This window comes from Mixophyes fleayi, chromosome 1 (genome assembly GCF_038048845.1).
Source record: "Mixophyes fleayi isolate aMixFle1 chromosome 1, aMixFle1.hap1, whole genome shotgun sequence".
Taxonomy (NCBI): Eukaryota; Metazoa; Chordata; class Amphibia; order Anura; family Limnodynastidae; genus Mixophyes; species Mixophyes fleayi.
Window position 1 is genome coordinate 192,150,725 of NC_134402.1, and position 23,714 is coordinate 192,174,438.

Here is a 23,714-nt window from a genome sequence, read left to right on the forward strand (position 1 = left end):
ATTAAAAAATATATAACAACAAAATATCACTAATACAAACAAAGGTTAATAGTAAATAGTACAAATCTAGAGCAATCCGGATTGCTTTTGTAATCAAGTGCACATAGACAAAATCGGGCAACTGCTAACGTTAGCTGGACTTCATTATTTGTCTGTTATAAAGTCACATGAGCACATATCGTGCACAAATTATTCTGAAAGACGTTGGGCCTGAGTCATTAAGGCAAAAAAGGAGTAAATGTTCTCTGGGACAAACCATGTTTCAATGCAAGGGGTTCAAATTAGTTTATTATTTTGCAGATAAGTTAAATACTGGCTGTTTTTTCCTCTAACACACAAATATTAATAGCTTTATTATTACACTGAAATTTAATGTTGATCTAGGACATGCCCTCCCCCAACTATAAATCTGTCCCCGCATTTTAAATTTACCTCCCCCTCCAATGCAACATGATTTTGCCCAGGTGCAAATGATACTCCTTTCTTATGCTTTGCTCTCCTTAATGTCTCAGGCCCGTTGTCTTCAAAGTTTGGAGTGTTTGATCAGCATAATAAATTTGCAAAAATCTAAAAAAAAACTTTTTTCATGTTGACATTATGGGGTATTGTGTGTAGAATTTTGAGGTGAAAAGGGGAATTTATTCCGTTTTGGTATAAGGCTGTAACATAACAAAATGTGGAAAAAGTGAACCGCTGCGAATACTTTTCAGGTTGCACTGAAGTAATATAGCCTCCTGCCACTCCCCTAAATGTTGATGATGATGAGATACACGACATGTAAATGATTTAAATGCATTTTATCTTGAGATTTAAATTAAATAACAGCAACAAATGTTTAAGTAGCATATAAAGTGTATAGTGATGTTTGTAGGAATGCAGGCATAGCAAATGCAGGGGAGGGGCGACAGGGGGAGGACATAAGCGACCTGAAAGTTGAAGATTTAACAAAAGTTATGGGAGCATACAGGTGAACCATAAAATAATTATAACGGCCGAAAGGGGAGGATTTGTCGACAAAATAGGAGTACTGAGAGACAAATAGGTTTCACACAGCATAACAAAGGATTATTTACTTATTTCTTATTTGGTAATAATAGTGATCTTCTGGTATACAATAATTAAAGACAAATGCTGCGTTAATACACTGGGGACATATGCCGGTACACTTCCTAGCCCGGAGCATTGGCAGCTTACTACACTGCTGAAAAGGAAGAACAGTTCAGTCAGTGGGCGCTGTGTTCAGAAGCCGGACTCAGTCAGTGTACAGTCAAGTTTACATCGCTGCTGAAGTTCCATAAATCTGTTGGAAAGAGAAGTACAGTAATTATGGTCTGTTAATGTTAAGAACTCCCAGTCCCCTCCTGATACTGTACCAAGGACTCCTCCGAGGACAGAACTCCCCGCTGAACCTGTGAGTATTTCTAAAACACTACTGAATAATAACTTTCTAACAGTCAGTCTCATACTTGGATAATGCTCGTTTCTGTCTGTGCTCTGCAGTTCTGGTTACATGTACGTAATGTGAGACACGCTGTGGTTGTTCGAGATAACACTGGAATTTGGATACACGATGATAGTTTACCTTTATAAAAGGGCAGATCGCCAGGCAGTTATTTCACTTTGTGCCATTTCTTCATAACTTGGAATAATGAGACATCACTCCTATTTTAATCTTTGGCATGATTCATGCTTTTGTTATATGCACAATCTACAAGGCTATATTTGTTTGTTTGCTTACAGACAGATTTGTTGTTGAGCATGAAAGTTATGCTAAGAATAATATTAAAAGTTGTAATATTATAGTTATCTTTAATATTATTCTATAAAACTATTTGCTAGGCATAGCTTTGTCTTTGGTTATATTTTACACTGTGAAATATTTTTACACTGTGAAATATTTTTTTAACCAGTACTGTAATACAAGTAAGAGAAGTATAACAGTCACATAGGTGCGTATTTAACAAGCACCACAGTAAATGAAAAATAGTTTTCAATCCTTATCGTATTGATAAGGATTGAACTATTTCACATATTTATTAAAAAATCTCCACAAGAGCAGCAGTCACGAAAAAATGCTGTTCCTGTGATGGTAAAAACTTATCTTTTCACTGCCTCTACTTTCCCGAAGCTGCTGTTCGAAGCAGAGCTGAACAGTGCTGAAAAATAGCAGAAACGGTAATGTATGTCAGCCTGAGCTGGTGTACATTACCGTATGTGTAAAAGGATTTTCATTCATTGTTAAATTGCGGTACATAGCAGTCCCCATAGACATCTATGGGGACTGCTATGTATTAGGAAAAAAAGTGCAAAGCAGCAGATATCTATGATATCTGCTGCAATGCACTGTTGATAGATTAGGCAAATTCTTTCATTGGCATCTATTCCCCGAAAACAGCCGTTTTTGGGGAATTGACATGAAAATGAGGTTTAATAAATAGGCCCCATAGAGAGAGGGGTTATTTCAAGGGGGGATCATTTACATAAATGTCTAAAAGTCCATTTACAGTCAGGATATATAGGTAATAACATATACAGGGCTGTTCAAAGGGCAAAAACATCTGTGTTCTAAAGAAACTTTTGATAAATGAGGCTGCGTTTGTGCCCTCCGGTTGTTTGCTGTATCCACAATTATTACTTTAAACGTAATGCTATTAATATGACATTGAGATAAACCATATATCAAACTGGTCTCATAATGACAGGTGGAGTGAGATGAGGTCACAGATATAAGGGGGAGTGACTAAAAGCCTTGTTAACTTCTGTAGGGCATGGGGAGACAGAGTGGAAAGTAGAGAGGCAGAAGTGGAGCCGCTGGAGAGGAAAATGAGTAATTTGTAATTATGTAGATCATGCTTTGTTGAAAGACTAACTTAATCCAAAACTAATCTTAGTCCTCTATTGTATCTGTCAGCATTACCTCAATTTATATCATTTGTTTCTATTGGAAAGAATCCTCTCAGTACATTGACTTTCTGCTAAATGTGTTGAAAAAACTACACAGATAGGGAATCCCTAGAACATGTTTTGTAAAGTACATTTATTATTTGCAAGGTATAAACCAGCCTCTAGGTTGTTGAAGTTGACAAAGATGCTACTGCAAAGGTTCAGTGAGTGGTACCAGTTTTCTGTCTCAAGGTATGATGGGCAGCCTCCAATAGGGTGCCTAGAAGCATGTCATTAACACTGCATACAATAATTAAACTTTCATATACTGTTACATCAGACAGTCAGTCTCCCTAATATTATTGTAGAATTCTCTACAATTTTTAAATGCAGATCAGGTATCTTGTGACATATATAGCAAAGTGATTAGTGTCAATAATAGTTAATCTTTTTAATCAAGAAGATCATAGAATTAACTGAAGACATGGAGTGGAGTCACTTAAGTGATTGATGTGCAGATGATCAGTGTTGTAGGCTCAGGATCCCTCTGGTAATTTAAGTCAGATACAGGCTTACAGGGTCACAAATGTTAAACAGCTTGATTTATGGTCAGGGCCAGCACTACCATTTGGCAAACACAGACGGTTGCCTAGGGTGACAATGCTAACGGCCGGGGTGCCTTAAACACTGAATGAGTGATTTAACATTTCTCATCCAGTGTTTTTAATGCCACCGGGGTGCCTTCACCTTGGAGCACTGGCCGCTGACATAAAGAAATACTTACAGCTTCTTACATTGGAAGCTGCCTGCTGCTGTTCCTCAATGTCTTTAATACGCTGTGAGTGTGGCACTTGGCTATGATGTCACAGCCAAGAGCCTTGTTCCCAGTCTGAGGAGCAGAGGAGCCAGTCCCCACTTCCTGCCGCTAGGGCATCCCCAGGGGTGCTAGCCTTGAGAATGATTAATGAAACAAATGTTATTAGGGTAGGGGCAAATCTTTAATACATGTACAGTAATTTCAACACTTTTTTCTAATTCTAATTGGTCTGTGTAATTCAGAGATGGCGATGGTGGTACAGCCCCTATTCCCCATGCATAAAGTCCTTGATCTAAAGTATCCTTTGATAAATATACCACATAGTCTTAACTACCAGATGTTCAATCCCAACACCCTGCAGCATATGAACCCTTAGGAATATTGGTAATATTGGGAATTAGGTAAATAAGAGAAAGATGACAGAAAAAGAAGTATTCTAAAGCACAAGAAATGGCTTCTGCCACTGTGCTAAGTTAAAAAAAAGAATGAATTGGCAATTACAAATATTTCTCCATCTGATCTGTTTTTTTTTTTTTGTTTTTTTTTTAAAACAAAACAAAAATGACAGCACGGTTTGGATATGAAGTCTACTTTGAAAATTAATATTTTAAATTTGCATACCAAAACTCAATCCCCCACCCCATCCATTCTCGCAGAAGGGACTCAGTTAAGTTGAGCTATTAGTATGATAATTAAGCTGTTTCGCAGTCAGTCTGCCATCCCAAACAGTGCATTTAGCAGTCTAATGTCTGGCATTGCCCGCCCTTTGCTCTATGTCACTGCTCTAAACCAGTGAGAAACTTTAACGTGGATCATGAGGTTGCAGGATGAGGGACTAACCACTGTTTGATATGCATTTAATATTTTAAGCACACTTTCTATCTCTACTCTCCTGTGCAAAAAGGATTAAATGGGGATCTGCAGGCTTTAAATACCCTGTAATTATCAAAAGAGGACCTGTCAACTCTTTAGGACTCATTCATACAAGTGGTTTAAAAGCATTTTTTAGACTTTTTCTTATATCGCATTCCAGATCGAACACGTGCTGCTAAAAGGCTCAACTTCTATGCCTGGATCATTTTAACAGTGTATTCCGTGTCTACGTTCTATTCAAGAGTGTCATAAAAATGCTTTAAAATCTCTCCTTTTAACAAACTAATGGTTAACATTCCAAATAGGTTTGTGTCTGTAAAACATGATCCATGAAATCAAAACTTTTCTTCAATATTGAAATTGTATTTGTTTGCATTCAAATGTATATAGTACATTTTTAAACAAATTATTTCACTCATGTATGATTCATTTTCATAACACATATTTATTGAATGATGAGTAAAATGTTTGGCATTTGGGAAAAGTTTAAAATGAAAAGATATTGGATTCTTTAAGGGACATATAGGAAGCGTGAAAGTTTAAAACCCCTGCACAATTGTAGTTTGTGACGTATTACAGTTACATCTGGTTTTACTGGGAAGCGCATGGTTTAGTGGGCCAAGATGGGAGAATCTGAGACGGTTACAAAAGAGGATGTTCCTTGCCACGTGGGAAATGCACAGCAGTGCAGAAACAAGATTTCATTTTGTGGCACAGGATCATTTAAATGAGATAAAGGTGTGGCTAGGGGGCACTTATAAGTGCATCCGCTGCTTTCTGAAAGGGCACAGAGCCTTCTCCTTGGCTCTGTGTGAAAAGAACTTTCTCCGTCACCTCTTGTTCCTATATTAAATAATACAGGAAGCACTTTGTACCTTTCAGTTGCTCTTGTGAGGGAAAGCACATTTCTATCTTCAAGCACACACAAATTGACCGATGGAATAAAGGCATTTTTATAATGTCTTTTTTATGGACTGGTGTTAACAGAGACAATCAATACTGTTATTGTTTATCAAATCCTTTATTTATGCATGATAGCTTTCTTTTTTTTCTTCTGTGGATTCACACTGCACACTGTTGCTGAGCTTTTGTCAACAATAACTGCAAATCATTCTACAGCCATAAATTAGATAGTGGACTTATGTTCAAATTTAGAGAATAATTCATTATTTATAAGCCTCAAAAAAAATGACAAAATATCAATACACATAACCACGTTTTTATCCTGCATGTTTTTGTTTCTTATTTATACTATTTATGCATGTTTATGCAATATTAATTGTAATTATGTTATTATAGTTTATTGTTATTAACTTTATTAGTTAATGCTGCCACTATGCAACTCTTTAAAAAAAACATTCTATATATTATTGATGTTAAACATGGTAGTGTGTAATTCATAACTTGGGAACGTGACAGGAGGAAGAGTAAGAAGGATGAAGATCGGCAACAGTAGATGTAAAAAAAGGAATTAGGGCCGTAGGATATTACAACCACAGTTTTTTTGGGCTGATCTGTCAATACCACGTGTGTAGCCAGAGATGTCAGTTAACAGCCACCATATAGTAGAATTACTGCAACTCAGAAAAAGACCTGTACCACGCGTCATACATCTTTTCTCAGGCATTAAAATGTTAACATTATCTAACATGTGTTTAGATGTCAGTAACACTCCCATAAATTTAAAGCAAAAACCAGTGACACTAATCAGACAGGAATTTAGCTCTGCCCATTAAAGCCACATCATGCGTTATACAGTTACAAGAATCTGGTGCAACAAATCGTGCTAATATAGATGTAGCCAGAGCCTGAATTCAAGGGAAAAAAGAATTCTGACTTAAGGTACATTAATACATAATATGTGATGTATGTAATATGTATTATAATTGCATTACGGGATATAGTTATCAAAGGGAGATGCAAGTCAGATGCTTGGTTGCATAGGGAGAGGAGTTAATAGCAGAAAGAAAGAAGTAATAATGCCACTGTATAGGTCATTGGTATGGCCTCATCTAGAATAATGTGTTCAGTTCTGGAGGCCATATCTCCAGAAGGATATAAATTACATTAGAGATTGTACAAAGAAGGGCAACTAAAATGGTGCATGGCCTACATCACAAAACTTACCTGGAAAGACGAAAAGATCTTAATTTGTATAGTTTGGAGCAGAGAAGGGAAAGGGGGGACATGATAGAAACTTTCAAATATATCAAGGGTTAGAACAAGGTACAGAAGGGAAACATTCTTTAAGGGAAGAGAAATATTAGAACACAAGAACATGCACTGATTATCGTGACAATGTATCTGCATTTTTGTGCAAAATCCCTGGTCTATTTTGCACTGTAAACCTGAAAAGTTATAATACCAAGAATCAGCAGATTACCTTTGTATTTACTTCACAATTATTCTGCATCTACAACAACGGTGCATGATCTGTTATTAATGAAAATTCTCTGCCTAAAAGATAATAGATCAGAGCTTCTGTGTCTCATTTTATGGCGAGGCATTTGTTCTCCACAGTTGCATATCTTATTTCCTTGGAAGTAACTTCCAACTCAGATACAGGACAGGTTTTATCTATTCCATGCTCTCCTGCGACAAGACTGCACCTAAGCCGAAATAGGAAGCATTGGTTTGGAGGAATAACCTCCTGGTAAAGTCAGGTGCTTGTAGAATGGGAGAGGAACCGAGGGATAAGCAAAGATCTGACCAAGCAGCCTTTGCAGAGTCAGACAGGGCTAACCAGTCTGGAGAACTTTTCTTTAACATATCTGTAAATGGAGCAGCTTCAGTGCCGAAATGGCTTACAAATTGCCTGTAGTAACCTATGAGGCATAGGAAGTTTCTTAACACTGACTTTTCCGTTCTTGCCCAGTTTTTGACTGCCTCCACCTTGCCTAGTTGTGGTTTTACTTGCCTTTGTCAGACAATATACCCCAAATATTTGGCTTATCTCATAGCTATGGCTCTTTTTTTTCTAGATTTGCTGTCAAGCCTGTAGACCTCAATGAAGTTAAGACTACCTCGACATTAGTCAGATGTGACTTCCAGTCTGTGGTATAAATCACTATGTAATCTAAGAAAGCAACTGCATAAACTGTATGGGGCCGTAGCAGTTTATTCATGGCTCTTTTGAAGGTGGCAGATGCTCCATGCAACCAAAGTGTAGAATCTTATACTGGACGAAACCATCAGGCGTGGAAAAAGCTTTCTTTTGCTTGGCTGAGGAGGTAAGGGGAACTTTCCATTACCCCTGTGTGGTTTAACCACCTAAAGTCATTGCAGAACCAAATACTCCCATTGGATTTTGGGACGAGCACAATAGGTGTGAAGAGCTGCCACCCCTTGCTGACATTATCAACTTCATCAACTTGAACATAAACTGGGTGCCCTGGTCAGTGAGAATTTCCTTAGGAATTCCCAAATGGGAAAATCAAACAAGAATTCTTTAGCTATGGTGCTGGACCTTTTGTTCCGCAGAGGAACTGCCTTTGGATATCAGTTCACATAGTCAAGCACCTCTAACATACTGTATATATTAGTGCCTATGAGCAGACCTCTCCAGTGGCCCCACAACATCCATACTTATATGCTCAAAGGGGACTTGAACTATAGGTATTGGTTAGAGAGATGCCCTATAGACAGCAATACCTTTTCACTGCCATGTGTACACTGGGCCATTAAAACCTGAGCAGAATTTGGTTTCATATTTATCTCCCCCAGGTGTCCACCACAGACATGTGTATGTGGATCTTTTTACACTAGAGGTATATGAACCTGAGGAACCATTAACTGCATTTTCCCCAATCCTATATATAAAATTATAAAAAAAATGTTAATCTTTTTATTGTCATCAACAATATACAAGGTGAAATTACAGAAAGGAAATTGGATGCCGGTAATACGTACAGTGCAAACAGAAAATTATTATTAATAACAAATATGGTATACTTTCTAAGGGCTGGCCGGCTTTTGCTACGCCATTTCTTTAAGTCACATTTTTAAATGCATGTTCTAAAGTTGCATCGCTAAGCTGGTCACGAGCAAAGTCCTGCAAATGAAACAAAGTTGATATTGCGGACCAGCAGGGGCGGATCTAGAAATTTTTACTACCCCGGGCGATATAGGGGGGGGCGATTTAAGCCCCACCCCCTTTCTAACTTCTAAGGCTGCCGGCGGCTGCACAGTATGTGCAGGTCCGTTAGGCAGTGATAATGTGCTGTCCCGCTGCTCTGATTGTGTTTAAAACACAATCAGAGCAGCCGGACAGCACATTATCACTGCCTAACAGACCTGCACAGTGTGCAGCCGCCGGCAGCAAGCCCCTGCTAGGGGGGGCGATCGCCCCCCCCCCCCCCCCCGATCCGCCACTGCAGACCAGTAGGTATCGTCGCCAACCGGTGGGGAGGGCTCATCCGTGACGTCACCAGGCTGTGCTGCTTTTGATTGTCTAGACTTCCCCGAATGGGGACACTTTCATAGAAGTCCTGCCATGATCCCCAGGATAGCATGCCGGGTTGGCAGTTCCAAAAGATCCATGTCCAGGCCCTGTGATTTCTTGGGCAGATCCTTTAAAACTGAATTTCTGACTGTTGAATCATTTGCTGACATGTTCATCCTTACAGTTGACCTTTTTAAACAAAGGGAAACCAATGTAAACTCACTCCCAGAGTGTACTAAAGTTAGAACAAGATTTTGGTTGATAAGCACAGTGACTTGTAACAAACAAGGACATCTGATGTGGGACTCATAGTACAACCACTCCCTGTGTCACACATCCATATCCAGGGCCAAATAATATCAATTGGCTAACATGGTACTGTAATAAAATACATGTTTTATTAGTGGTAATACATCCTTTCAAATAAGTGCAGAAAGAAAGGAGGAAATCTGACTTCTCCCCGCTTTAAGTACACATTCCTTCAGGTTTGCAGTATATTAACCAGGGGTGTTCCTGCAATGAGACAAGGAACCCCTCTCAGAGATTGCAGAGGGAGACAGTGCTGCAACTCACTTTGCCACTCCATGATACTTTGCCCTTCTGTCCTTCACAACTGCTGTGTGCCCTGATTTGACAGTGTTCCTATCACTGTTCATGGGGAATGTTTTAGAGAGGGCAGCAAGGTGAGCAGCTATTTATTTAATATATATAACAATGTGTATATATCGGGCACTTATGAGTTCCGACAATTGATTTCTAGTTTAACAGCAAATTATCTTAATCCACTATGTTCTTGTGGAAATAGTTCCTCCGTAATAGATAATTATGGAATGGCAAGTCGATGTCTTTAGGATATTTTCAAGGCTTTTGTCAAATCCCTCCGATATTTTTCACAAACAGACAGGAAAAACAAAAACAGAAAAGCCATTTAGTAATAATCTCTCTCAATATAGATGGTATATGCTGTATTATAGCCCAGATAGGAGGAAACTTCCAGAAGCTAAGTGTATGCACTTAAAAAAACACTCAAAATTAACACCACGTTTGAGATGTTTAGAAGTGCAATTTTAGATAGCATGTAACACAGAATGAATGAGTTTGTAGTAAAGTTAGCAGGGTTAAAAAAAAAAACCTTCCAATCTGCTTATTTTAAAACATAAATAATCGATCATTGAGGTCCTAATTTCTCCAATGTATATTCAACTCTGAATAGCACATGAAAAATAAATGAACAAATCGAGCACATAGTGCATTATCTCCAAACGGGCTTTTTTAATAAAACAGCATCACATAAAATAAATGATATAAAATAAAATAACATCTAAAATAATCCTATAACGCAAGTGGCAAGTTCACTCCTACCGAGTTTCCCAAGAACTGTCAGCGTGGTTAAATCCTTTTCAGATAAACCCCGGGATCAGCGGTAATCAGCAAACTTCAGGTAGATGTATAACTCCTCCGTGAAGCACTGAATAACCACCAATGCCTTTCGAACCCAAAGCTGGTTCTTTTTCAAGGTGAATTACTTGCATGATTGTCTACTCCTATTTAAACATCCGTAGTCCAATCGTGTAGCTCGGCGGATGTCCGCAATGTGAATAATTGAAAAACACTTCTATTCTATAAAATACAAAGATATTCTTTCAAATACTTCCAGCAAAGAAAATGCTTAGATAAATCTACATATATAAAAATGAATGTTACCACATAGTAAGAAGTTTCTACTAAATCAATCAAGTGGATCAGCTGTGCTTTAGGTTCACCCGCCCAACGGCAGACCTCTAAAGACTCCAACATATAATGTGATATGATCTTACAAGTATACAGCAAAAATGCAGTGGATCTTAACATACATCAAAAGAAGAAAAGAAAAATTAACACAATATTTCAAAGATCTTATTCTTTGTAATGATAATTGCGGTTTCTATAGTAGTGTCCCGTTCATTTTATCAATAATCATTTGCTATAGTGCATAAGTATTAGTAATAATAATAGCACTATACTTATACACAAACGGGATTATTAATTTCTACATATCTAAACCATCGCCGCAGAGGTTAATAAAAGTGTAAAGAAAATTTCTACCAGTATTAAAATATTATAAGCGCTATGGACGTCACGGAAACTAAGACTATATATTCCACTTGCACTAATGCTACATAAACATAGTTGAATCGAATAAAGGCATTAGTATGTACATCCAATATAACGAAATGTATTATTTCACCGCATATGTTGAAAGTATAAAAGAAAAAATGCCTATCAAAGTTCTAAAACACTAAAAGGATCTTACAACACATATTGTAGATAATATATATGTGCGACATACTCAAAAAATGTCAAATCAGAACATCAAAAGTCTACTTGCAGTTCCCCCAAAAGTCACAAATCTTGTTTGCTTTAATAGCTATTTATTTAATATTTGCATCATCTGCTTTCTTAGGGGACAGTTGTGAAGCCGCATTTTATGAGTGACCTTAGATGGCGAATGGCCCAGGAACGGCCCTGAATATATCACAATTACATCATATATACTCTGTCCAGACCAGTTCTACCCAAAATTGAAAAGTGTTATGTGGAATATCGTAATGTAAACATGCCTGATGACTATGCTATACTGCTTGCCTCTTCCTGTTGGTAGAATACTGTCGGTGGTCAACACAATGCATTTATAAAAAAATGCCTGGGTCGGTAGGAGAGTGTCCCTCAATGTCTGTCACACTCTACTCGCTCTTGGTGATCCAGTATTTTTTCATGTAAGCAATGTGTTGGCCAGTGACAACAAGCTGCCTGCAGGAGCAAGCAAGTAATAACAGACATGAGTCAGATGTTGGGGGACTCACTGGACTGTGTGAACACCAGAATCCAGGTAATTAAACATTTAGGATCAGATTTAACTAATGACGTTCCACCCAAAACTGAATTTTAGGTGGAGTTATCATAGTGAAAGTATGTAAAAATCAGTTTGTTCTATTTTAGTTTTTAATCGTTCCATTTTTATTTAATGTTGCCTTAAATGGACATTCCTTCATAACCGACTCCAGAGCATTAAGATGGCTGATCAGGATAATATTTATAATTAATAAATCTTGAAGCTTTTTGTTTATACAACTTTTGCCAGGGAACTCTTATGATCCTGGAACTGTGGTCCACTAAGGGAGAAGTGGACAACACATTAGGGATATAATACAGCACTATTTTCTGAATAACCTCCCTTTTATTATCTATAGCACCCACCATACATGTATATTATCTGTTAAATGCATTGTCAATTCTAGCCTGCAATACAGATAACCAGATTTAGCAAGGACATAGGTATCAATACATCCATAGCTAGTGAAGGGCTTGAAAAAATAGTATGGCATAAAAAAATGATTAATTTGTTTGAAGGCAATAAAGGATTCCAAGTAAATTAGATGCATAAGTATCGATCAGTAATGTGGTGGCAAGGTTCAAATACATTTAAAGCTGTAACAAAGTGAAAGGTACAAATGTACATCCAATTCAGCGTCCCTGATTTTTGGTTCCATACCTAGGTATTTCTAGTACAGTCTTAGTAAGATAATGCCTAAGCCGTTGAGATTTACAGAGCTACTCAAATATTTGTAACAAGCTATTGGTACTGGTGCCAAAAAAGGAGAAATATTTAAGAAATAAACTTTTAAGAATAAAAACGTAAACTTAAAAATCCATTTAACAACCAAAAATAGAACTGCAAAGAAAAAAGTTATATCTGCTAATTTCATTTGTACCAATTTGAGCTGCACATTAAATAATCGGTATCAGAGTATAAGAAATGATCCTCCTCTGTGTACAGTCATCAATGAGCATATGGGAGGGCATGTAGCATGTAGGCTGGTACTTATCTTTGTATTCCAAGCCACATATAACTTAAGATACGTGTGACTTGGAATAGTATGCAAAATGCATTCAGTCTTCACCAGTGAGGATTTTACACCAGGGGTGAAAGTAGACACAATAGATGCACCTGAAAGAGGCTACTTACCCCTCAGCATAATGAGTAAGGGACATTAACACACCTTACCGAACTATGCCTGCACCCGCTCACCCACTGTCTTCCTCGTTCCATCTCTCTAAACGTAGAGAGGGACAAGGGGGTTACATCTCAGTCTGAGAGCAGACTGAGTTTTTCTACTGCACGTGTGCAATTGTAAAAAAAACATTTTTTTTTGCGCTTAGAAGTCAGACTTGCTTCCACTCTGAAGAATAAAACAAATTAGGTGCACCAAAAAAATACAAATAAAAATATATAGTGACAGATGGTGGGCTTTGTTATAAATAAGTAAATTTATTCAAATACATTAAAGTAAACAAAAAAGCATATTCCACATACACTAAAGAGGAATGTGTATATGACCTCTAAAGGAGGTATAGTATCCGAATGAGGAGAAATACAAATATGAAAATTATGTAGAATTTGGAGAATATATCCTCACTTAAAAAGTATATAGATCAGCAAAGCGTGTGGCCAGTACACTTTGTGTAAAAGACTTAAATCCTGGACATATGTGAAAAGTCAGAGTCTAAAAGGATCGAAGTAGCGGTTAATACAGGAACGGTCTCACACGACAGCTTGCACCTGATAATGGTGCTGTTCACATATCTTCAGACGAGAATCTCAAGTGAACCACAAATTATGGACGCTATGGGTCCTAAGTGTCCACTATCTTGATATTATATTGTGGAGACTCCGGCTGTTTAGGGAAAAACACCTCCCCTGTAGATTTCTTCCAGCCTAATAATTAGATTCAGATATTTTCCATTTGTCCAGGGAAGATAGTATAATATATCCGCTTGTAAGGTATTGAACCAGTAATGTCCAGTGGTAATAAGTAATAATGATCTGCTTATGCAGTTGTATACTACCATCTATTAGTATATATCCCTCTGAAGCGTTTCGTTCACTCAAAAGGCAAATTTTTTTCAAGTTAGAGGCTACTTACCCCTCAGCGTAATGAGTAAGGAACATTAACACACCTTACTACACTATGCCTGCACCTGCTCGCCTACTGACTTCCTCGTTCCATCTCTCTAAGCGTAGAGAGGGGCAAGGGGGTTACTGAGTTTTTTTTACTGCATGTGTGCAGTTGTAAAAAAAAAGTTTTTTTGCGCTTAGAAAGTCAAACTTGTTTTCCACTCTATGTGACATCCATGATGTGCATAATTTGTTAATGTTTTGGAAGCAGAATTGCTTGTATTAAGTGCACCTAGGTTGTGCATGTTGTTATTATTGTTGTTCTTAAAGTGCTACATTCCAAAGTGATGTTCAATAGGAAAACAAAGCAAACGTATATAACCCCTGTCACAGAGTGCAGTTGATAGTGGAGTGGGCAGATCAGAGACTATATTCCCCAGCAGCCCCAATGTTCAGCAGCGGAGGGGAGGTGATTGGAGGCAAGGACACAGAAGAATAGCACCAGGATGAGGTGGATCAGTTTGGTGGCGCAAAGGACTGTGCCCACCAGCACTGAAAGAGAAGACAGGTACCCATGAGTGGGGACTGCCAGTTACAATGTAAGTTGTGATACCACTACCAAGCAGCATCAGTGAGAATAGAGAATACATTACCCTTGCTATGAATGTGGGGAATATTTTGTGTATGACCAGACTGAGAGAGCCTCCAGGGGAGCCCTGTGGGTACTTGTTATGGTGGGATTTTCAAGCTAGTCCAGGGTTTCCCAAATCCAGTCCTCAGGGCTCCCTAACAGTGCAGGTTTTCCATATCTCCTTGCTGGAGCCCAGGTGTATTCATTACTGACTGACACAATGTAACAGATCCACAGGTGGTCCTAATTATGTCACGTGTGATTTAGAAAACCTGCACTGTTGGGGAGCCCTGAGGACTGGGTTTGGGAAACCCTGAGCTAGTCCATGACCTTGGTGAATGCTGTGCTGTGAGGGCTTGAAGCAAGAGGAGGCTTGCAAGTAAATCAGTGAACATACCTGTGCCCTCCAGAACCCTATCATTGATAGATTACATTTGGGTGACATCTGATCTGTGGTGTATATAAGAGATGGGGGTTGTCCAATTATCTACTGCGTATTAAGCTATAGATACCACTTAATGGACTGAGATACTTAGGGCCTGATGCATTAAGGAGCGTAACTGGCAATACATTGGGTATAATGTACACAATTACTATGCGCATGCCCAAAAGTGGACCATACGCCCTAGAACAAAGCAATGTTCCCTTACTACACCCTAGGATTTCAGGGGCACAACGGGGAGAGGTCTGGGCGCATGCAAGTAGTCAATGTGCAGTAAGGACGTGCCAAGCTCAAACGCAGGCAGCAGCAACTGATTCAAGCTCTGGGCATCCCAAAGGCATGTGTTTTTTATTGTATCGCTTGCACAAGCTACATGTGTAGTGTGAATTACTAGTGATGACGGCTGAGTATGTATGCTAGAACACGTGTTTACAATCAGGAGCAACTGTAAAAATGTATCGTATGTACAGTAGACATTAATAATATCCTAATAAATGTATTTAATGGGAAAAAAATATTTCTTTACGTTTTGTCATTAATGACCATATTATTAACAGGTGACATTAATTGAGTAACTTTTAGTTTTATTCTGTGTGTTCTTTTGTGACTTGATATTACACTTATGTATCGGTCGCATCCTACAGTGTCCTAACTATTAGAGCATAGGAGACCTAGACATGGATTGTTCAATAGGCATATCTTCACATCTGCTCCTTTTTGACATGTGTATACCGATGCACATTTTTTGGAAAAATGCACATTATGTGTGTGTTTTGCGTTTGGTAATGTATCAGGCCTTCTATATCTATAATTTTCTCAGAGTTGAGAATGTGCCAGTTGCCCTACCCACCATTATGGGACTTTCCTACTTACTTACAAACCACTTGCGTGTTCAACATCTTCACTTGTACTATATAGTAAGTGCACAAACCATACCCAAGGTATTTACTGGAAGCCAGCGAGTTAATCTAGTATGATTCCACGTATGGTGTGGAGTGTAGGCAAGTAAATTCACACCATTAGAACCAGAATTGCCTCATGCCTTTATTGTCTTTTGATCAATATTGTTGTCATTGATTGTGGCCGTTTATGCCATTGTATTTGTTTCTGCCATCTCCCGTTTAGTTTCCCTTTTACCCGTCATTACCAACGTCCCTTTGTCCCTTAATAAACATACCAAGGTGTCTGGCACATGGGGTCTCCCAAGTAGTTCCTTGTGGGAGAGCCCACTGTCCACATCCCCACAAGCAGCAGTGAAGACTCGAGTGAAGGCAATGCTGTAGAAGTGAAAGGTGAGAGATAGCTCATGCACACACTATGTATCTGCAACACCCCTGTAGTTCAAGAGAAGGGGTGCTACACTTAGGAGTAGTCCTTAATATTGTACTGCCTGAAGTGCCCGTTGCTCTGTCCTCCCTTGGTCTGCACTACCAAGTATATAGTGCTATAAATACTGGAACATAGATTGAGACAGAAGATAGAAGACCTTTGCTCACTAGAACATGTATGCCAAAACAATTGTGAGAATTCATACAAAAGTAAAAGTATTGGGTATAGTTTTTCTGTGGATGAAAACATGGTTAAAATTTTGCAGCTGGGGAGTGTCTTGGATGGACAGATATCCTTTTAGTTTTGAGGATGAAGTGTTGATATGTATATCAAGAAGAGAGGGAATGTTATGAAATGCAGGTCATCGGGGTCTGATTAATGGTTCAGGCCGCCCTAGGCTAGAAGTGCCCCTAGCCAGCCTACCAGGTGGTAATTTAAAATTCAGCTTCATTCACCCCCTTCCCCCCCAAACAATGTTTATGTTCCTTTGCTATGGAAACAATTTTTCACCCCCCTCCCCCTACCTCATTCTTAGCGCCCTAGGCTACAGCTATGTCAGTTTATGGGATAATCAAGCCTTGAAGATCATAGCAGGTGCAAGAGCAGTGGCAAATGGTACCAGGGGCAACCACCTCAGTGCCCAAAGTTGTAAAAGGCTCTAAACTGTTCCTTATAACCACAGCTCTTTTTAAAGCAAAACTGTCCCATAAATATTCTGCCTGCCCCTAACATTGTGATGATCACATGATCTTGGGTGTTAACCTCAAAATATTCACAATAACAAGCGTGGAAATAACTGGGAAGTGCTGTTTTTGGGAAATCAATGATTGGTCTCTGCACAAGTTGGCTAAGGAGTAAGTGAATGATACTGGAGAGGTGATTAGGGTTAGTAGAGTGCATTTGAGATATGTGAAATAGGATCATTTGGTTAGAATAGAGGACTTATTTGTAGAGCAAGAAGTGCACAGCATGGCCTTGTCATTCAGTGGCACAGGCACATATACAGTATCATCTGTTTGTTTGGTATGCCAAGGTTTAAGATGACAGCGCAGTGGTGTTAAGTAATGTGACTTCTTGGTCTAAGGCAGATCTAAGTATTTGGTATAATCCTGCCTGTGGTTTGTGTACATGTTTGTCTGCATACAGTGTTTTGTCTTAGTACAATATACATTTGCATCTTTGCATCTAGCAGGGAGATATCTTACACAGCCCCGGGATCAATGGTGTAAAAGCATTGGGAACTCATAATCTTTACAATAGTCATTAATCAAAAATCTTTCAGTTACTTTTACAAATTTGTTCTGTGTATATATTTGTGTGTATGTGTGTGTCTGAGCATGAAAATCTGTTTCATAGGTAATGAACAGCAGTTGCATTTCCACAGAGGATGTAGTAGGACATTGTTTTTTGAACCTTCACCTTAAGTACATCTAAAAGACTACATTTAAAGATCCCCTTGTTAGAGGAATAATTACTGGCTTAGCAGGGAACAATGGAAGATCAAGTGTTATTATTATGTGAGATTGGAAGAGCAATTGTCACCTGTGTAATTATACTGTAATTCGAGACTCTATGGTTTATGCACTAATGTAAAACTGATGTAAGTATGTAACAATATGTTTGTACTGCAGGTATCATTTACTTCATTGTATGTCTGTCACGTCAATGTGACAGCTATACACCTACAATAAGCTACAACTAGCTACAACAAACCATACTTAGAACTCCAGTTGCTTCAAACAACTAGAGATGGGCGGGTCCGGTTCTCCGAGAACCGAACCCACCCGAACTTTGGGTATCCGAGTACCGAGCTGAGCAGCTCGGTACTCTCCCGCCAATTCCGAATCCAAATCGAGGCCGAACGTCATTGTGACGTCGTCGGATCTCGGGACTCGGTTCTCGCGATACTTCAACTTTATAAATACACGCCTCCACAGCAATCCATCGCCATTTGACAGAGGGAGAGAGCAGGGTGTAGTCATAGGCTAATTAGAGCAGGGACAGAGAAAGAATACAATATTGTTCTTGCAATTGCTCTAACCAAAATCGCTAGTGCAGAGAGGAGGATAGAGGTTTATTATTTTTTCTTCATATTTGGCACTCCCCAGCGCTTTTGGGTTGTCCCCCATAATTGTGCATTAATATTTCTGGCTGTCAAAAGTCATATCTGTCAGCAGTATCTACTCAATAAATGTTAGCACTCCTCAGTGTTTTTGGGGTGTCCTCTCTAATTGTGCATTAATATTTCTGGCTGTCAAAAGTCATATCTGTCAGCAGTATCTACTCAATAATTTTAAGCACTCCTCAGTGTTTTTGGGGTGTCCTCTCTAATTGTGCATTAATATTTCTGGCTGTCAAAAGTCATATCTGTCAGCAGTATCTACTCAATAATTTTAAGCACTCCTCAGTGTTTTTGGGGTGTCCTCTCTAATTGTGCATTAATATTTCTGGCTGTCAAAAGTCATATCTGTCAGCAGTATCTACTCAATAATTTTAAGCACTCCTCAGTGTTTTTGGGGTGTCCTCTCTAATTGTGCATTAATATTTCTGGCTGTCAAAAGTCATATCTGTCAGCAGTATCTACTCAATAATTTTAAGCACTCCTCAGTGTTTTTGGGGTGTCCTCTCTAATTGTGCATTAATATTTCTGGCTGTCAAAAGTCATATCTGTCAGCAGTATCTACTCAATAAATTTTAGCACTCCTCAGTGTTTTTGGGGTGTCCTCCCTAATTGTGCATTAATATTTCTGGCTGTCAAAAGTCATATCTGTCAGCAGTATCTACGCAATGGATTCAAAGCAGTCCACATATGATCTAAATGAGCAACCAGGTTCTGTCACCAGTCCTGATGTTAGTGTTCCCAGTACGTCATCTGGCCAAGGCGATGTCAAACAACAGAGTGTTTTCAAATTAGTGCAAAAAACAAAAACCAAAAAAAAATTTACTGTATTGAAGCGAAAAAGAAGTGTAACTGAGCAAAAGTTAAGTGACGATAAAAAAAAAATTGCAAGCATGCCATTCTACACACGCAGTGGCAAAGAGAGAATGAGGCCTTCACCTTTGGCTATTAGTGGCAGATCCCAAAAAGTTACCCAGGCTACAATTGGTGCACAACTACTGTTACGCGTCAAAGCTGAGCTGCAAGATACCAGTGAGGCATTACAGGAGAATATTTGCTCTGATTCACAAATGACAACAATCCCTGTGGAGAGTCCATCCAACAGTGGGATGTCTAATCGTGAGCATTCTGCTGATGTGTGCCTTAATAGCCCGAGTGTAGCCGGTGATACCCAAATTGAGGATGCCACTTTGGAATTAGAAGAGGATGAGGGGGAGATTTGTGTAGGCGACGAGGGCGCTAATGATGATGTTGATGATTATGATGCAGACAGATACCAAATTGCCTTTCTCAATTTCTATTTATATTCTAGATTATATAACGGCTGAATAGTTTTCTATTTTACTCCTAGTGGAGAGAGGATCTGATGCAGACAGATACCAAACTGCCTTTGTCCATTTCAATTTATATTGTACAGTATATAACGGCTGAATTTATTGGTATTTTATACAAGTGGAGGGGGGCCTAGAGAGACAGAAACCAAACTGGCTTTCTCCATGTCAATTAATATTGTACAGTCTATAATGGCTGAATTTTTTGTTTTTTTAAAAAAGTGGAGGGGGGGCTATAGAGACAGAAAGCAAACTGTCTTTTTCCATTTCTTTACATATTTAACTATAAGTGTAGGGTGTAATATACATCCAAAGACGATGGCTGCATTGCCAATATGCATAGAGGGATAGGAAGACAATCTGTTTTGTGTGTAGAATAAATGAAGGCCTACCAACGAAGAATTAAACAGTTTTTTTGGATGATTTATTACCTCAACAATTAGATTACTTATCTCTAAAACAGTTGGAGCACTAAATTGGGTTATTTTAGGCACAAAAACATGTATTTTCCAACAAAATAGCAAAACAAAACCAAACAAAACCAAAACCAAAACCAAAACACGCAATGGCGGTTTTGCAAAACCAAAACCAAAACCAAAACACGACGGTAATCCAGATCCAAAACCGAATCCAAAACCAAAACACGGGGGTCAGTGACCATCTCTACAAACAACGGTCTGAAACATATCACTGAGAAGCATATACACATCCTATTAACATTGTAAATTAGAGATCTGTCACTATATTATCAAGTAAGATCTTGGCAGGTGTAAAGGTAGTGATAGATTATGCCAGTGCTGTCCAACTTACATTTCACAGATTTATTGGTAGCTGTGAGGTGGAGGGCCAGATAGCATGAAAGGCTTGGAGTAATCAAAAAAAGATAAATAATGTGTCACGGTTTGGTACTCTGGACTCTTGGACCTGCCCAACTAGATGTTACTCCTAGCAGGGCGCGGAGTCTAACAGACGAATGGTCTTCACCAGGGGTCACCACAAGGTGACTTGGGCTTAGTGGTCTTTTCCTGCAGGTCGCGGTCCCTACCAGGAGTGTTAGGCAAGGTCCCGGGGGATTGGCTTGTAAAGGATATGTAAACACACTGGTGATGTTGAGATGTAAGTTCTACAACCAATCAGCGGAGTGAAGACAGATGCAGGATGAACAATACAATCAGCGGTTTAATGATGACTAGAGGTTGAACAGAACAGTTTTTAGTATATTGACACAAGGAGAGTAATGGCAACGTGACCAATTCCACTAGCAGCGTAACAGGAATGAATACAGCTTTAGCAGTATAACGGCATATTCAATAGTAGTAATAGCATGAACAGTCCAGCAGCAGAATGGAAATGACAAATGCAGCTTAGGTATTTGGGACCACAATATGCAGCACGATGAGAGAGGTACAGGTAACAGTCCAGCCAGCAAGGTAATCACAATAAGTGCAGCCTGAGTGGAATACCCCGTAATACAACTATGCAAATAGATACAAGTGCAGCAGGAACAGTTCAGCCAACAGAGGTAGATGAGATCAAGCAGCTTGAATGATACGACCTGTAATGCAACCGAGCCACTGAGACAGATGCAGAGTAGATCAGCCAGGCAGCACGACAGTAGGAGTTGGTGCGATTTGAGCAGAGAAGCCTGGGGAGCTGTGACCCAGCGGATACAGGTGTAGCTTGAGTAGTGCAGCCCGTGGAGCGGTAACACAGCAGCGTCAGATGTAGCTTGAGCGGCACGGCCTGTGTAGCAGCAACACAGCGGAGTCAAGTGTAGCTTAAGCTGTCCAGCCCGTGGAACGCCAATACAGTGGAGACAGGTGCAGCTTGAGCAGTATAGCCCATGGAACAGCAACACAGCGGAGACAGGTGCAGCTTGAGCAGTATAGCCCGTGAAACAGCAACACAGCGGAGACAGATGCAGCTTGAGTAGTATAGCCCATGGAACAGCAACACAGCGGAGACAGGTACAGCTTGAGCAGTATAGCCCGTGAAACAGCAACACAGCGGAGACAGATGCAGCTTGAGTAGTATAGCCCATGGAACAGCAACACAGCGGAGACAAGTGCAGCTTGAGCAGTATAGCCCGTGGAACAGCAACACAGCAGAGACAGGTGCAGCTTGAGCAGTATAGCCCGTGGAACAGCAACACAGCGGAGACAGCTGCAGCTTAAGCAGTATAGCCCGTGGAACAGCAACACACAGCAGAGGCACTGACGATCCAGGTGGAGGCACAAGGAATAGGCAGGATCCTAATCAGACAGGTAACTTGATCAACAGGCCCAGAGGAAAGGGAGGAAGTGCCTTTTCAAGTTTAGAGCCAGAACCCGGAACCAATAGGAATCTTGCCACAGACAAACAGGTACTAGGTCTGTTTAATGAGGGACAGGTGAGTGTCTTAGTCTTCGGTTATGGAAGCCGAATGAGCGCCGTGTGACAAAATGTGTACGGTAAATAGGAATATACATAGTGTGCCATGTATATAATGGCGCACATTATAGTGAAAAATTAACTGCTTAACATAAGCAGTATGGTGTAATAGGAAATACTGCTCAATGCAAGCACGGCTAAAGAGTACATAAAGCAACAAAGTAAACTAACTAGACTGATAACCATTATAAATAGTATAAGTTTAAATGTCTAACTAACATTATAAATATGTTTTTATCATGTAGTGGATAATATGGCTGAAAGTTATTATAAGAGAGGGTGAGAGCCTTTTCTTTTCATATTGAATAATTAATTTTGTCCTTTAATTTAAGAAGTAAAGAATGAAGAGGTCACATAGTTTTGATAACAATCATAAGTCTATAATACTTGAAAGAGGGCCAAATGCCACTCAAGGTTATGAAAAATGCAACAAGCCGTCTTAATGCATTTCAAAGCTAAAATAGGAAACTCCATAGCTGTGTGACTCTGAAAGAATAGACTAAATTATATAGTGAATGAAGAAATATGCAGAAGTGTGTTTTGGTGTTTTTTACTTAATTTGTTCTACTTTTGAATCCACCACGCTTCACAGGATAAGAAGGTATATGTGTTTTGACGCCCTATATATGCCCCAGGCCATAACCACAGTTGCAAATATGTTCTCTGCACAGTAATCTCACTGTAATCCATAGTTATGAAAAAAGTCTTTAATAACCAACACAACAATAGATTCCCCAGCGCAAAATGGAAAGATAGATAGCAGAGTGTGAATATAAAACAAAGGTGGAGAGAAAGGATATGCAAATGTATAATTAAATTGAATACAATAAAATTATTTATTGTATTCAATTTAATTATACATTTGCATATCCTTTCTCTCCACCTTTGTTTTTTATTCACATTCTCCTATCTATCTTTCCATTTTGCGCTGGGGAATCTATTGTTGTTGTATCTATTAGGGGTTTGAGACCACCTCTTCTGTTTGTTCCCCTAGCTGCCCATTTCATCTACAAAGTGGGAAGCACGGATCCCCCTCCATCCTCCCTTTTCCCCTCACCTCCCCCCAACAACCAACTCTGGTGCTCCTTCTGTCCCACTTCAGGTGAAGAAGTTCGCTCACTTATTCTATCCTCTCCACCCTCTACCTGTCCTCTCAATCCTTTCCCCTCTCGCCTCCTCCGCTCGCTCTCTCCCACTGCCTGCTCTTACCTAGCCCACCTCTTCAACCTATCACTCTCCTCTGGCGTAGTCCCCTCCTCATTTAAACACGCTCTCATCTCTCCCATCCTCAAAAAACCCAATCTTGACCCCAACTCTCCTGCTAACTATCGCCCTATCTCACTTCTCCCCTTTGCCTGTAAACTACTTGAGAGGATTGTCTGCAGCCGCCTCACCAGACACCTCTCGGACTATTCCCTCCTCGACCCTCTCCAATCTGGTTTCCGCCCCCTGCACTCCACCGAAACTGCCCTGGCCAAAGTT

General features: G+C 39.5%; 1 long non-coding RNA gene across 1 annotated transcript in view; it reads left to right on the forward strand.

Moving 5' to 3' along the window:
- Positions 1-787: 787 nt before the first annotated feature.
- LOC142147046 (uncharacterized) overlaps positions 788-23,714 on the forward strand; it is a 214,116-nt gene continuing 191,189 nt past the window's right edge. The window contains exon 1 of the long non-coding RNA XR_012690213.1: positions 788-1,411. This is a non-coding gene — a long non-coding RNA (uncharacterized LOC142147046). The remainder of the gene's footprint in view (positions 1,412-23,714) is intronic.